This window comes from Populus nigra, chromosome 4, assembly GCF_951802175.1.
Source record: "Populus nigra chromosome 4, ddPopNigr1.1, whole genome shotgun sequence".
NCBI lineage: Eukaryota > Viridiplantae > Streptophyta > Magnoliopsida > Malpighiales > Salicaceae > Populus > Populus nigra.
Window position 1 is genome coordinate 18,076,428 of NC_084855.1, and position 14,014 is coordinate 18,090,441.

A 14,014-nucleotide genomic window follows, 5' to 3' on the forward strand; every position below is an offset into this window, starting at 1 on the left:
GTAAAGACAATGACTTAGCAACACTTCCTCATTTGATAAACCTTGTATATAATGTACATCAATGAACAGTAAACAAGAATCACGTAATGACATGCATACAATAATTTTGCAAGTGAGAATGAGTTTGTGATAATGCTTACATGTTTTCTGAACCATGTGACAAATTGTTCATCTTGTAATTAAAAAATCTGGGATTCGGTCAGCTGTGAGTTATTGGATAGCAAATATTGTCGATGTTCCCTGCAAGTGGTAATGAGTGTATTATATTACAATATATAATTAACAGTATATTATTGACAAAGTTTAATTAGTATTACACATATATACACTTACTAAATAAAAGGTCTCAGCTCATCACAGTTAAATAGAACATAATTGTGTGCTTGTTTGAACTCTATTTCTGACAAATATCTTCCTCTTATGCCATTTTTAGGTGTGGGTCGTTGAGGATTAGAGAATATTGTTAAGTTACCACTAGAAGACACTTCACTGCCATCATTATGTTGTGAAACGCGATTGATTCTCGTTCTCAAATGAGGTTCGAAATAGTACGAGATAAATGTTGAGATCTCCTCAACAATATAGGCCTCATATATCGAAGCCTCAACATGCGCCTTGTTCTTAACCTTTTTCTTGAGATTGAACAAGTACCTGCATTGAATTAATCAAATATTTTCAATGAAGAAAAAAAAAGAAAATACTTTTATATATGAATTACATTGCAACTGTCATATCTAATCGTTCAAATGGGTACATTCATTATACTGGACCGGTCCTCCAACTTTTGCCTCGAACGGTAGATGTATGAGGAGATGTTCCATTGAGTTAAAAAATGATGGAGGGAATATCATCTCAAGTTTGCATAGTGTCTCGATGAGTGCATCCCATATCCCCTTTGGCTACAACTTGCTGAAGCATAAATCTCTAAAGAAATGACTGATCTCGATGAGTGCATCCCATATCCCCTTTGGCTACAAATCACGAAAAGCTAATGGGATGAGTGTTTGCTTCACGTGGCAGTCATGACTCTTCATTCCATACAATCTGCACTCCTCCATATTAACCAGCCTTGATATGTTCGAGGCATGTCCATCCGGAAAATACAAACTCTTAAGCCATTTGTAGACTAGTAGTTATGCGTTTTTCTATAACATGAAGTCTGCTCTTGGTTTTGCGACCTGTGACTCTTCACAAACCAACTCCATCTTTTGTCGGTTACAGAACAAAGCTACATCCAATCTAGCCATGATATTGTCCTCTGTCTTCCCCTTTACATCCATGACTAGGGCTGTGCATTTTCGGTTCGGTCCGGTTTTGGACCAAAATAAACAACCAAACCGTTTTTTTTAGTTTTTGAACCGAACCGAACCGAAAACCGGTTCAAACCGATTAATTTCGGTTCGATTCGGTTTTTTCCCCTTCCAAACCGGTTCAAACCGAACTGCAATGCCAAGATGCCATCCTCTAAGAATCAACAACGTTGTTCTCGTTGTTACAACTTGCAAAGGAAAAAATAATTGCAAAAAAACAGTATCAATTCTTAGCAATCAGTGCTTTGATTTTTCTGGACACTCTTCAGCTTCTAGACCCGAAATAATCCCTTCTCTCTAGCAATCAAGATGGGATCTTTTTATACCGTGACCCATGAAGGAGAATCAAGTAAATCAATGGAAGAATCATCAGCAATTCATCTTGGCAAGTTTGAGAGATGAGAGACAGAAAGCATGGAAGATTGAAAGAGAAGAAGACAAATTTTACTTAAATGTTGAAAGGAAATATTAAAGCTTTACCTGTAATCTTTACTTTTCCTTCACGTTAAGGGATGAGAGATAAAGAGAGCATGGGGGCTGTGAATGAAGGGACCCTTCAATGTGAAAGCATTCAAAGATTTAGGAGGGGAGAGGGCGGCGGTGTGAAAGGGAAATAAATGATAAAGTTCTGCTAGGGTTGTTGGCTAATGGGAGGGAGGAGTGGCCCGCGCTTGGTTTATTACTCTTTTTTTTCATTTTTAAACCGAACCGGTTCGGACATTTTCCTAAATATTTTAACTAGTTCAATTGGTTTTTTTTTCCAGTTCGATTTTTTCGGTTAATTTTTTTTTGGTTTTTTGGTTTTTTTGCTCACCCCTATCCATGACGGTGTTGAAAATGTTCTCAAACATGTTCTTTTCAATATGCATGACGTCAAGGTTATAGCGGAGAAAATTGGTCTTCCAATAAGGAAACTCCCAAAAGATACTTCGTTTTACCCAATTATGGGTCAAACCAAAACCAGGAAACTTCTTACAACATCATGCAATTCTTCACCAGAAAGACACAAGGGTGCAACATCCTCTTCAACTCTTCCAACAAAGAAATCTTTTCTGTTCTTTATGTATCTTTCAACAAATAAAAAAACCTAGCTGCATCTGCATTAGGTTCTTCTTCTACAATTGGACATTGACTGACATTACCTTGATTCATTCTCATTACATCTATAACCATATTCCTGTAAGGATTAGTGTTGTCATTTGCTGCTTCATGCACGTTGCTATCACTAGAAGCTGACCCAACCACCTTTTCTCCCATTCTCCTCTTACTAACAAATACTTCTCCGTGTGCATACCAATACTGATAATTCTCCATAAACCCTTTGTGTAGAAGATGCGTCATTACAACATCTTGATGCAGATACTTTTTATTTTGACACTTCTTGCATGAACACCTAATACCGCCTCAAGTAAAATTTCTGGGAATAGATGTTGTGAAATTAATAAAACCCTGAACTCCGTTACAATAATCCATCCTCCGCAATTCTTGGGGTGAATCTCGATACATCCATGAACGATCATTCATGACTTATATCGAACCTCTATAAAATTATGATGACAACATGTATTAATCCTGATGCGTGCATAGATGATAAATTATAAACAAATGCGTGATGAAATATGATGCACATGCGATGTGAACTGATTCATGCCTTTGTAATAAGCAAGATTTCTAAGTCGAACTGATTGTTGTGAAAGAAGATTTGCCAAGTTCTTATCACGGTATCTACCGATGAAATTACTGACAGCATAAATTCGGTCGGTAATGGTGATCTCAAATTACCGACAGAATTATTTTGTTGGCAAATCCGTTGATATTAAAGTGAATTTCTGGTAGTGGATCTAGGTCCGTCTCAGTCCATTGTGTTGTGCGAATCTTTTAGAAATGCATTTGATCACGAGGAAAGGATTAAACGACTGATCGACCAAGGAGAAAGCTCTCTTTTTAATGTCCCTCCCAAAAAATAGAACTATCAGTCTACTCAGATAGGAAAGTCAAGTTCATGTGGAAGCTTCAGTCACAGATGGGGAAGCAAGAGAGAGAGAAGGAAGCTTGGTTTGATCAGACATTGATCCCCTCGGGAAAATCCCATGTTGGTGGAGATCCATCCATTGGGGCACTATACCCCACCCACACCCAAATCAATGCTCAGCTAGCTTGTTTCTGATGACTATTTGGGATATTCCAAAAAAAAGAGGAAGATGACGGGAGTGCGAAACTCAACCACTAAAATTGGTACACGAAGGCTCCACTATGTGGGTTCACCTCTAAAGATCTTAAAAAACACGAAATGCGGACAAAGGGCATGATTAAACCGTCTTTTCGGATGAGTACTTTGCTTCAGTATCGGGAGTCTGACAAATGAAGTGAACTCTGCATTGACTGCTTAGTACTTGACTCAGAAAGAAGATTCACTCACTGTGCTTTCATTTCATGACAAAGTGGTCGAGAAAAGATGTTATTCTGTGTCGAAGCAAGAGGCATTAGGAATCCTAGGAAGAGCGCCAGAAAAAAGCTCACTCAGTAGTATGGTCTCATCGAGTCGGAGAGTGATGGCTGCCCTTCATGCTCCTTAAATGTCTCAAGCTCCTCTAGGTCCATCTTGCTCCATAAGTTCTGAACAAGCCCATTCAATGCTTCTTTAAGCTTCTTGGCCCTAGCTCTTGTGATTGGCCCAATTGGCACCTCCAATGGATCGTTGGCATGATTACGTTTGGTGTTGGGCTTATTCGCATCAGAGAGGAAGCATCAATCAGCGCATAGGGAATCCGGTGATGGAAAGAGTGCTCAACAGCAGCTCCTAGTTAAATCGATAGGCCGAAAGCTAATTTAGACAAAAAGATTTTTGGTAGGGAGGGTATATGTTTCCGTCCCAACGGAGTGATTGATGGAATCGAACATATTCGGTTGGGTCGACCTTCTATATTACCTAGTTGCCCATCGATCCCTCATATGGGGCCACTACCCCCAATTAAAAGTTTCTCCTGGTCTGGCTAGAGCAATGAGGGGAGTTAGAGTGGGGTCTTTCCTTGCGCCCAACGCGTATCACTACTATGAGGCAGCAGCTAGCAATGCATGATAAGAACATCTTTATCCCACCTATTAGACCATATTCATTAGTCCATTCCATCCCGAATCTAGCTGACCTGACTCCCCTTTTTATCATTCCCATCCTAAAAACCCCATTCTTTTTACATCGGACATAATACCATCCTCCACAACTCATACGTCAATTGAACTATGTCCATCCTGGAACAAGTAAGGTCTGAAGGTGCTTCCTTCCTTCGGTTGCCTAGGGTCGGAGGCAAGCTTCAAGACAGGACTGAAAGCACCAAGTCAGAAAGAAAGGAGCAAGTGTGGCTTTCTATCTCCCTGTTTGTTGCTTGGAGACCGGGGGTACGTGCAACCAACAGGAAGTTGTTCTGGCTTTAGAACTGAGACCAAAGGTGCTTGCAGACCGGAGGTCACGACAGCTTGCTTTCTAAGGTACGAACTAGTGCTGGTAAATGAACGAACCTGTGAATTCTCGCGGTAGACGTTCTCGAGGTCTTTGGTCTAGTGAAAGCCTTCTTTCTTAGGAAGCGCAAAAAGTCCATTGAATTTTTAAGTGGTTAAGGGTACCTGTTTCTATGGTTCAACCTCCTTGGATCTGGGCAACAATCGATTTCTCAATAGGGCCGACGATCAAATCTTCGAACAGCACCCATGCATGCAGGCCCATACCATAGCTTGACTTTTGTCGGGAAGTCAGGCTTGCCCTCTTGGCAGACTATGACCAATTCCAGACCATAAGGGAAAATCAGCTCTATGTGAAAAAGGTGCTTTGCATAAGGTCTAGTTCCTTGGGCAATGGATTGGTGACGACATGAGTTGATTGGATCAAAAGAAGATGCGTGCAAGCCGTGTTGGACTAGGAGACACCACGCAAGGTGTAGGAACTACGATTCTTCATCAGATTAGTCATACTTTAAAAGATATATTTATATTAGAATAAATACTATAGGCTCGAGGGCTTCTCGGGTGATCGTAAGGGCTTAAGCTGCTTCTACCTTTTGCCTTACCTTCTAGTAAAGGGCGAATGAGGGGCGTGTGCAACCTAGAGATATGGTCGTCTCTCTTTGATGAATGTGGATCGAGGTTCGATTCATTTGGAAAAGAGGTCAGTCTTAGGGGAGACCATGCGAATGGTTGAATTGATGACTTCGCTTCGATCTCTTTGACTGAACCTGAAGGAGACTTCGATCATTCAACTTTAGCTTATGAAGGGTCACTTAGAATTCCGAAAGTTATTCTTCTCTTTCAGATCCTGACTTTGGTAGAACTTGTCTTTGATTGGGATTTCGATTGAAAAGATGTTAGACTGGTTCCTCATGTGCCTAAAAAGCTGGAGGCAATCTCGATTGAAGCCAATTCAAGTTTTTCCTATTTAATCTTTATTATAGAAACAACACTCGATCTAAAGGGGAGTAGTGGTTGAAACCTCTGTAATCGATCGATGGTAACCTCGAAGCTGTCTAGGACATGAGCAAACTCATATTAGGCACTGTCGCAGCATCAATGGTACAAAGAAGAGGCACAATAGCGAAGATCAATCCATCTCAATCTACAAAAACATTGCTTTAGGCATGCAACCAACCCGACTTGCGCCCCATCCTTTTACCCTGCTTGCTGGCTGGAACCAATGGCTAGCACTACCGTGAAAAGCTATAGTCAGAAAGAACCAATGGCTAGCCGGGATCGACAACAAATAGTGATACAACTCCAACTCAAACGAAAGCCCTGAAGATATGGAAAGCAGTTAGCCCTAGCTAAATCTTAAATATATTACTACTATGGGGCAGACTGGCTTGCATAAGGATTGTAACGCGATGCAGAAGGAAGGGAATTCAGAGAAACTGCTCCTATTTATACTAGAACTAGCTTCGCTTATCTTATCACTAGAAGAGAGATAGCCTCGAAGGGCTTAGCAAACAAGAGGGCAGTGCCTTGCCTGACTTCCTGACAAAAAAAGAGGATATATTGCTTGCTCTGGAATAAGAAATGATGCAGAGGTTGTCTTTGAGAGTTTTAAAACGAGAAGTAGAGAGACTTTTGGTGAAGATGTCACAGTTTTGTTCTCCGTAGAAAGACAAGAAAGGTGCAAGTCACCAATGTTAACATGTTCACGCACAAAGTTAAGATCAATCTCAATGTCTTTCTTGCGCGCATCCTGGATAGGATTAGAAGCCATATAGGTAGTACTGAGATTGTCAAAAAAAACTTTAATCGGACGTAGAATAGGAATACAAAGTTCACGAAGAAGGAAGCCAAAGTCAGTCAGCAACAGTGGTAGCTAAGGGGTTAGGCAGCTAGGAGTTGGAAGTTAGGGGAAGTTGTCTTCGTTAAAAGGAAAGAGAAAAGTACTTTCAAGAGATCCTGGGCCGAAAGCCATTTCTCTTTTGCTTCTTGGGTATCTAGCTTTAACACGCTTTCTGCTTAAAGAAAGATTGCCATAGAGACGACTGATACAGACAGGGGACAACTCTTTTTAAGAAACCAAGGGATTCGATCAAAGAAAGAGAGAGAAGGGTTCACGGGCAGGTCTACAAGATCGACCTTTCTTTTGTCTGAATTATCACATTTGAGTTTCTGGTATAAGCTCTCCTACATGAGATTTATTAAATAAAAGAATGATTTGTGGGTGTGTCTATTTTATGGTTTAACAATTTCTAGACCCGTACTGATTCGGCAGCTCGATTGGAATATTTAAAAGGAGTAATTCGTCCAGCACCTCCTGGTGTGCTGCTTCTTGCCACTACTTTTTGAGTTGGTTGAATTCATATAAAAGAGTTTTTTTTTTTTCCAGTTTTTCTAGTGGAATTAGACTTTCTCTCTTTCTAAACTGGAAATACACTCTTTTATTTACTGAGGCTTTCAAAACCTGAGTACCCACCCCCCTTGCGTAACCCCTAACGTGAAAAGCCCTTGCACGACATCTGTTTTCTTGTTTGTTGACAGGATAAGTCTATTTACATGAAGGAATTACATTGAATAAAGTAGAGGAATAAAAACCTACGAATGCCTTCCTATGTTGGAACTCGAACTCCATAACTGACCAACCGGTGAAGGGAAAGCTGGACCTCTTAAAGGGGTAGCCAGACCCCAAAAAAAATCTAGCAGTTATTGATGGCTCGGAAAGAAAAGCTGGGCTAGGTGTTCTTCCCTGAGCTTAGAAAGGAACTGTTCGCCTCAAGGCTGTATTATTATCCTATCACGTGTCAGGTTTAAAAGGATAGGCACTTCTTATAGGTACTGGGCTGGGTGGAAGGCATTGAAAGATAGGAGGAATAGTGGTAAGTGGAAAAGAAAAGGAGGATCACGAAATGCAACACAAGGGGTTTAGCACTTGCGCGAAGGAAGAAGCGAATCAATCAGAATGGAGACAGGGAGGCGAGGTGAAAGAGAGATTTTTGAGCATGCAAGCAGCAAGCAACAACAACGGAAAAGCCGTTGCACGCTAGCTTCTAGTTTAGGGGTATAGTAGGGGTGCCGTTTTCTAAAACTTATATTAATAAGCTTTTTATTTTAGAACCCTAGTTTTGGAGTTTTCCGCAACCTGTACCGTCACTAATATTACTAATATAAAGAAAGGGTTTTTTCAGCTACATCACACTGCTGCATAAACAATGGATCCGCCGGGTTGGATAAACAACCTTCTCTAAAAAAGAGTAGTGAAAAGCCATGTCACTTGGAACGAAACTGGTTGCTTGCTTACTTTTATTAAGACCATTTTGGTAAGCAAAATTCTATAAGCATGGTTGCTTACAAGACAAAACAAAAGCTAGCTTCTATATGTTCTTTGCCTGAACATATGGAGGAAGCAGCCCTTTATCTGATCTGGCCTATATACACTACTAAAAATAAGGGTCAATAGCATCGGCAATTAGCAACGGAATATTTCAGATGCAAATTTAGCAACGGATTAGCAACGGATTATATATATATTAATTTTTTAATATTAGTAACGGATTTAGCAATAGAAAATCAGTTGCTAATAAATAAATTAATATATTAAAAGTCAGCAACGGATTATCCGTTTCTAATACAATGACACGGTCTACAATGACTGTGCTGATAAAGAGAATAAACAAAATTTGAATTATATATATATAAACGAAAAAACACCCGAGAGGAGACAATTAATTACTCCAATTCAAAATCAAACAACTTTCATTCTCCACATAAAAAACCCTAACCCATTCAATTTATCCCTTTCTTTCTTTTCCAGAAACCCACCTCTCCTCTGCCACTTTCTCTTAAATTATTGTCCAGGAATATGTAATTCCAAAACATCCCTTTTCAATAACCCCACTTTTGCTTTACTTCTTCTGTGTTGTGCTCTCAAGAACCCACTTGCAAAGGATGGTGGTGTGCTCCCACTTGCAAAGAACTGTGTTGTGGTGTGCTCCCATTTGCAAAGAATCATGCTGTGCTCCTAAGAATCCACTTGCAAACGGTATAACAAATTAAAATAGGTATAATTAGAAACCCATATTTGAGAGATTTTATTTGTAATTTAGAGATAATGCATTTTATTTTATTAACTAATTTTATTGATGAGAATAATAATTTTGTTTGATTTTTTGCAAATTACAATGACTGTGCTGATAAAGAGAATAAACAAAATTTGAATTTTATGTATATATATATATATATATATATATATATATATATAAACGAAAAAACACCCGGGAGGAGACAATTAATTACTCCAATTCAAAATCAAACAACTTTCATTCTCCACATAAAAAACCCTAACCCATTCAATTTATCCCTTTCTTTCTTTTCCAGAAACCCACCTCTCCTCTGTCACTTTCTCTTAAATTATTGTCCAGGAATATGTAATTCCAAAACATCCCTTTTCAATAACCCCACTTTTGCTTTACTTCTTCTGTGTTGTGCTCTCAAGAACCCACTTGCAAAGGATGGTGGTGTGCTCCCACTTGCAAAGAACTGTGTTGTGGTGTGCTCCCATTTGCAAAGAATCATGCTGTGCTCCTAAGAATCCACTTGCAAACGGTATAACAAATTAAAATAGGTATAATTAGAAACCCATATTTGAGAGATTTTATTTGTAATTTAGAGATAATGCATTTTATTTTATTAACTAATTTTATTGATGAGAATAATAATTTTGTTTGATTTTTTGCAAATTACAATGACTGTGCTGATAAAGAGAATAAACAAAATTTGAATTTTATATATATATATATATATATATATATATATATATATATATATATAAACGAAAAAACACCCGGGAGGAGACAATTAATTACTCCAATTCAAAATCAAACAACTTTCATTCTCCACGTAAAAAACCCTAACCCATTCAATTTATCCCTTTCTTTCTTTTCCAGAAACCCACCTCTCCTCTGTCACTTTCTCTTAAATTATTGTCCAGGAATATGTAATTCCAAAACATCCCTTTTCAATAACCCCACTTTTGCTTTACTTCTTCTGTGTTGTGCTCTCAAGAACCCACTTGCAAAGGATGGTGGTGTGCTCCCACTTGCAAAGAACTGTGTTGTGGTGTGCTCCCATTTGCAAAGAATCATGCTGTGCTCCTAAGAATCCACTTGCAAACGGTATAACAAATTAAAATAGGTATAATTAGAAACCCATATTTGAGAGATTTTATTTGTAATTTAGAGATAATGCATTTTATTTTATTAACTAATTTTATTGATGAGAATAATAATTTTGTTTGATTTTTTGCAAATTATTTGTTAAATATGGCTTTTATCACATGCTAATATTTTTAATTATTAATGTAATGTATTTTATTTTAAATTTATTAACTGGGTGAGGTATAAAAAAATATATACAGAAAGGGGGGGTTGAGATTTATGTTGAACAGATCATGCAAAACAGAGCATGAAAAATGTTGTGGAAAGTAGCCTAACTACAGTTGCAAAACTATTGCTTTCTTTGCAGTAACTAGTAAAATTGTTGCAAAACAGAGCATGCAAAAAGATGTAATCCTAACTAGTGGTATAAATTACTAGTTACAAAAACCGGAAAAGACTAGGGAGGGAGCTTTCTTTGCAGTAGCCTTCTTATCATTTGTGCAATTTGAACAATTTTTTAGTTATGGCACTGCTTGTGTGCGTCACCATGCTTCTATTTAGGTGTCCATTTGTTGAGCTTTATCTTCATTCTTTTGCAGGAGCCCAGGAAAACTTTTAAGTTTCACCATCCCTTCATTTGAAGCCCTTACTCAATTTGGTGTTGCTACAGTCTCTGCTGAAAATATTGCTACAGTATGTTTTGTGGAAAAAATACTGCTGTTTCAAGAATGAAATTCAAACCAAACGAAAGATGCAGTTGCCTTACATTAAATGTTTGCTGTTTCTTTTTTATGTTAAAATACTTTCTGGCCATCTCTTATCTGCATTAACATAAAGCAGTGCGTGTATTAGCTTAAAGATGTTGATAGCTGACCTTAGTTAAACATGTTTGCACTGCTATTTTTAAAGTGTAGTCAAATATGCAAGTAAGTATATGTGTTTCAGAAATGTGGTTCACTTTAGTATTCTATGAACTTGTTTTAGAAATGGTTTGAAAATGCTAGTGCATTTTCTTTGTCTATTCGTTCTGTTGCAAAACAATTCGGTTTGGTTTAATTCAACGGTCAAATGCCTGCACCTCTGATTTCAGTGGTTAGGTGGTGTTGTGTTCATGATCAGAGTCCTCTGTTGTACATGTGGATTGTGAACTGCAAACTAGAGTTTTGGGGGATATGGTTTGTTAGGGGCTTAAGGTATTCAACTTTAGGATGTGGGATGCTTCATGCTGATCCAAGTCACAACTATAGAGTAATAAATTTGGTGGAATGTTTGCAGGTGGTGGTCATCAGAAACTGTCGCTGTGGTGACTGGTGGGAACAGAGGAATAGGATTTGAGACAACGAGACAACTTGCAGACCATGGATTAACAGTATCCTGACATCACGAGAAAGTAGCACTGGTCTTGAAGCTGCCAATGTCCTGAAAGAGTTGGGTTTGAGTGTGGATTTCCATCAACTTGATGTCCTAGATTCTTTATCCATCAAGAAATTTGCTGAGTGGATAGAACAAACTTATGGTGGAATAGATGTTCTGGTAAGTTGACTGTAATTTACTGTTCAGTTCTGGCAATAGTTATACCATGATTCCATGTTTTATGTATGTTTTTACCTACATGTTGTCCTGAATTTCTTTGACATGTCTTATGCACATTATTCCTTTTGCAGGTGAATAATGCTGGTGTTAATTACAATCTTGGGGCTGACAATTCAGTTGAACATGCCCAGAATGTTGTTGCTACAAACTATTATGGTACCAAAAATGTCACTCAATCTCTGATTCCTTTGATGAGACCTTCTGCTGTAGGTGCTCGTATTGTTAATGTAAGTTCACGGCTTGGAAGACTAAATGGCAGACGAAATGTAAGGAATACTTTCCATCTCCCTTAGCCCTCTTTCTAAGACATAGGTGCTCGTATTGTTAATGTAATTTTTTATAATATCGTTTGCTTTTATTAATTTAATTTGTTATTGTACCATTAATTTCGTTTGTATTAATACAAGTTTAACTAAATTTTTATAATATGAACATTATTTTTATTCTATTTTTTTATTAGTGATGCATTTATTTTTAATATTAATTTATGTTGGTTATATATATTCTACAACTTTTAAAATATCTATAAATAATTAATTAAACAAATTAAAATTCATAAATAAAAAATTAATTTAATAAAAATAATATATTCAGCAACGGATAATTCGTTGCTGCGAAATCAGCAACCGAAAAATTCGTTGCTGAAAAATCAGCAATGACAAATCTGCATTAGATTTTGTTCATTGTTGATTCCGTTGCTAAATTGTTTTAGCAACGGATTTTAGTATTATCTGCAACGGAGTAATCCGTTGCTAATTAATACATTTTTTAGTATATACCAGTAGTGGAGTGGCTTGCTATTTTCAATCATAAAAGGAAAATGGAGCAAGGCAAGGGAGAAAGATGTTGTCCCCTCTTCTCTGGTAACCCGTTGCCAATCATATAAAGCACTCCGCCCGCCACCTCATGTTCCAAAGTGAAACGGTTGTTCTTCCTTCCCCGCTCCCTTTTTTTATACATATACGGTAGCGGCTAGGTAACATAATGGAAATATATCGGACAGCAAATCCTGGAATGATGGTTCGACCCCGTCCTTGGCCTCGGGGAGTGGCTAGCAGCACAGAACTTTAATTAATCAAATGGCATAGGGGGGGCTTTCCTTTGTTAGAAATCCACAGACAACATAGTGAAACTTCCAAACCAAAGAAATGCAACATGAGAAGGAGCCTTTTAAGCTTCAAATTCAGTTTTTCGAATGAAAATACGTCTCATGGTCTATCGAAGGTCCTATACCAGTTAAACTCAAATCTATCTTACCTTCAATCCATCTTGCCAGCTCATAAATGTTAGATCGGGCTGACACAACTGAATTGGTTAAGGAAAAGGAAACCCCAGCGACCAAGCACTCCCGCCCCCAAAAGCTGAGATCGAACAACTGCTAGATTATCGAGGACATGTCTGAAGAGGAGGCGGGCACCCTCTAAATCACCCACCCTACCCACTAATGGACTATGAGGGAGGCAGGCGAACGGAACCGACTGAGAACCCGAATCGATTGACTGGCCCTGAATACATACTCAATTCATTAGGGTCGGAGATGGATGAAACCTATCAGAAGTGCAAATAAATCGCGCAAGCAAAGACGGAAACAGACCATAGCGCAACGACTAGGACTCGTGTCAGAGGAGTTTTGAGCATGAGCTACCACTCATGTAGCGGCAAGGACCCGCAACTCTCGAAGGGGCCACCCACCGCCCGACGTAGCAAATCCTCCCTTTACTCAATGTACCGCGCTTATCCTCTTTCAATCAAGGGAAAAAAAAAAGAAAGAGAGAAAGAGGTCTTTATTGAAGAGGCTTTGCACCTGAAATAGGTGTAGAAGTTTATTCTGGTCTGTGCTTTCGAAAAGATGAAGATGCAAAGGGTAAAGAGAAAGTGTCTTTTGAATAACCAACCTGACATAAGGATTCTAGCTCGCCCACTTTAGGCATATGAGGATTCTCAGGCGGGGGAAAGCGACACTCGACATCTATTAAACAACACCAAGAACAAAGCCATACCATGCCCTCAGGAGAAAGTAGTGATGATTTCCATAAATGCTGCCCTCGAGGATGCGTACAAGAAGGTCTTTTCCAATTCCTATCAACATGGTGCCCCTCTACTGAGATGGGCGTGAAAACGCCGTGAAGACTTTGACCGAATGAATAGGGATCAATTAATAGACATTTTGATCACGGCCGGCCAGTGCTTTTTTCGTTCGCTATGTGCTGACTGGATGCGTACTCGCATGATTGATGGACAGGGGAATTTCATGAATGACGAGACCGGCCTAACCTAAAGTAAAGGCTCTTCCCTCTCTTGATGGCGAATCTTGATTGATTGACACTAAGAACCGATTAGGAGAAAGACTAAGCATGGCATGAGATACGCGGCGGATAAATTTCCGATAGCGAATTACTTGACTTGATGGATAGGGGGAGGGACCTCCAACTTAAGCACGAAATCAATGTTGAGTCAACAATAATTGAGAGCCAAGCGAGATCGAGACCCGTCGTATAGGTT

At 38.8% G+C, this 14,014-nt stretch overlaps 1 pseudogene; it reads left to right on the plus strand.

Moving 5' to 3' along the window:
* The window catches only part of LOC133691743 (uncharacterized), a 63,579-nt pseudogene that overhangs the window by 36,369 nt on the left and 13,196 nt on the right, over positions 1-14,014 (plus strand).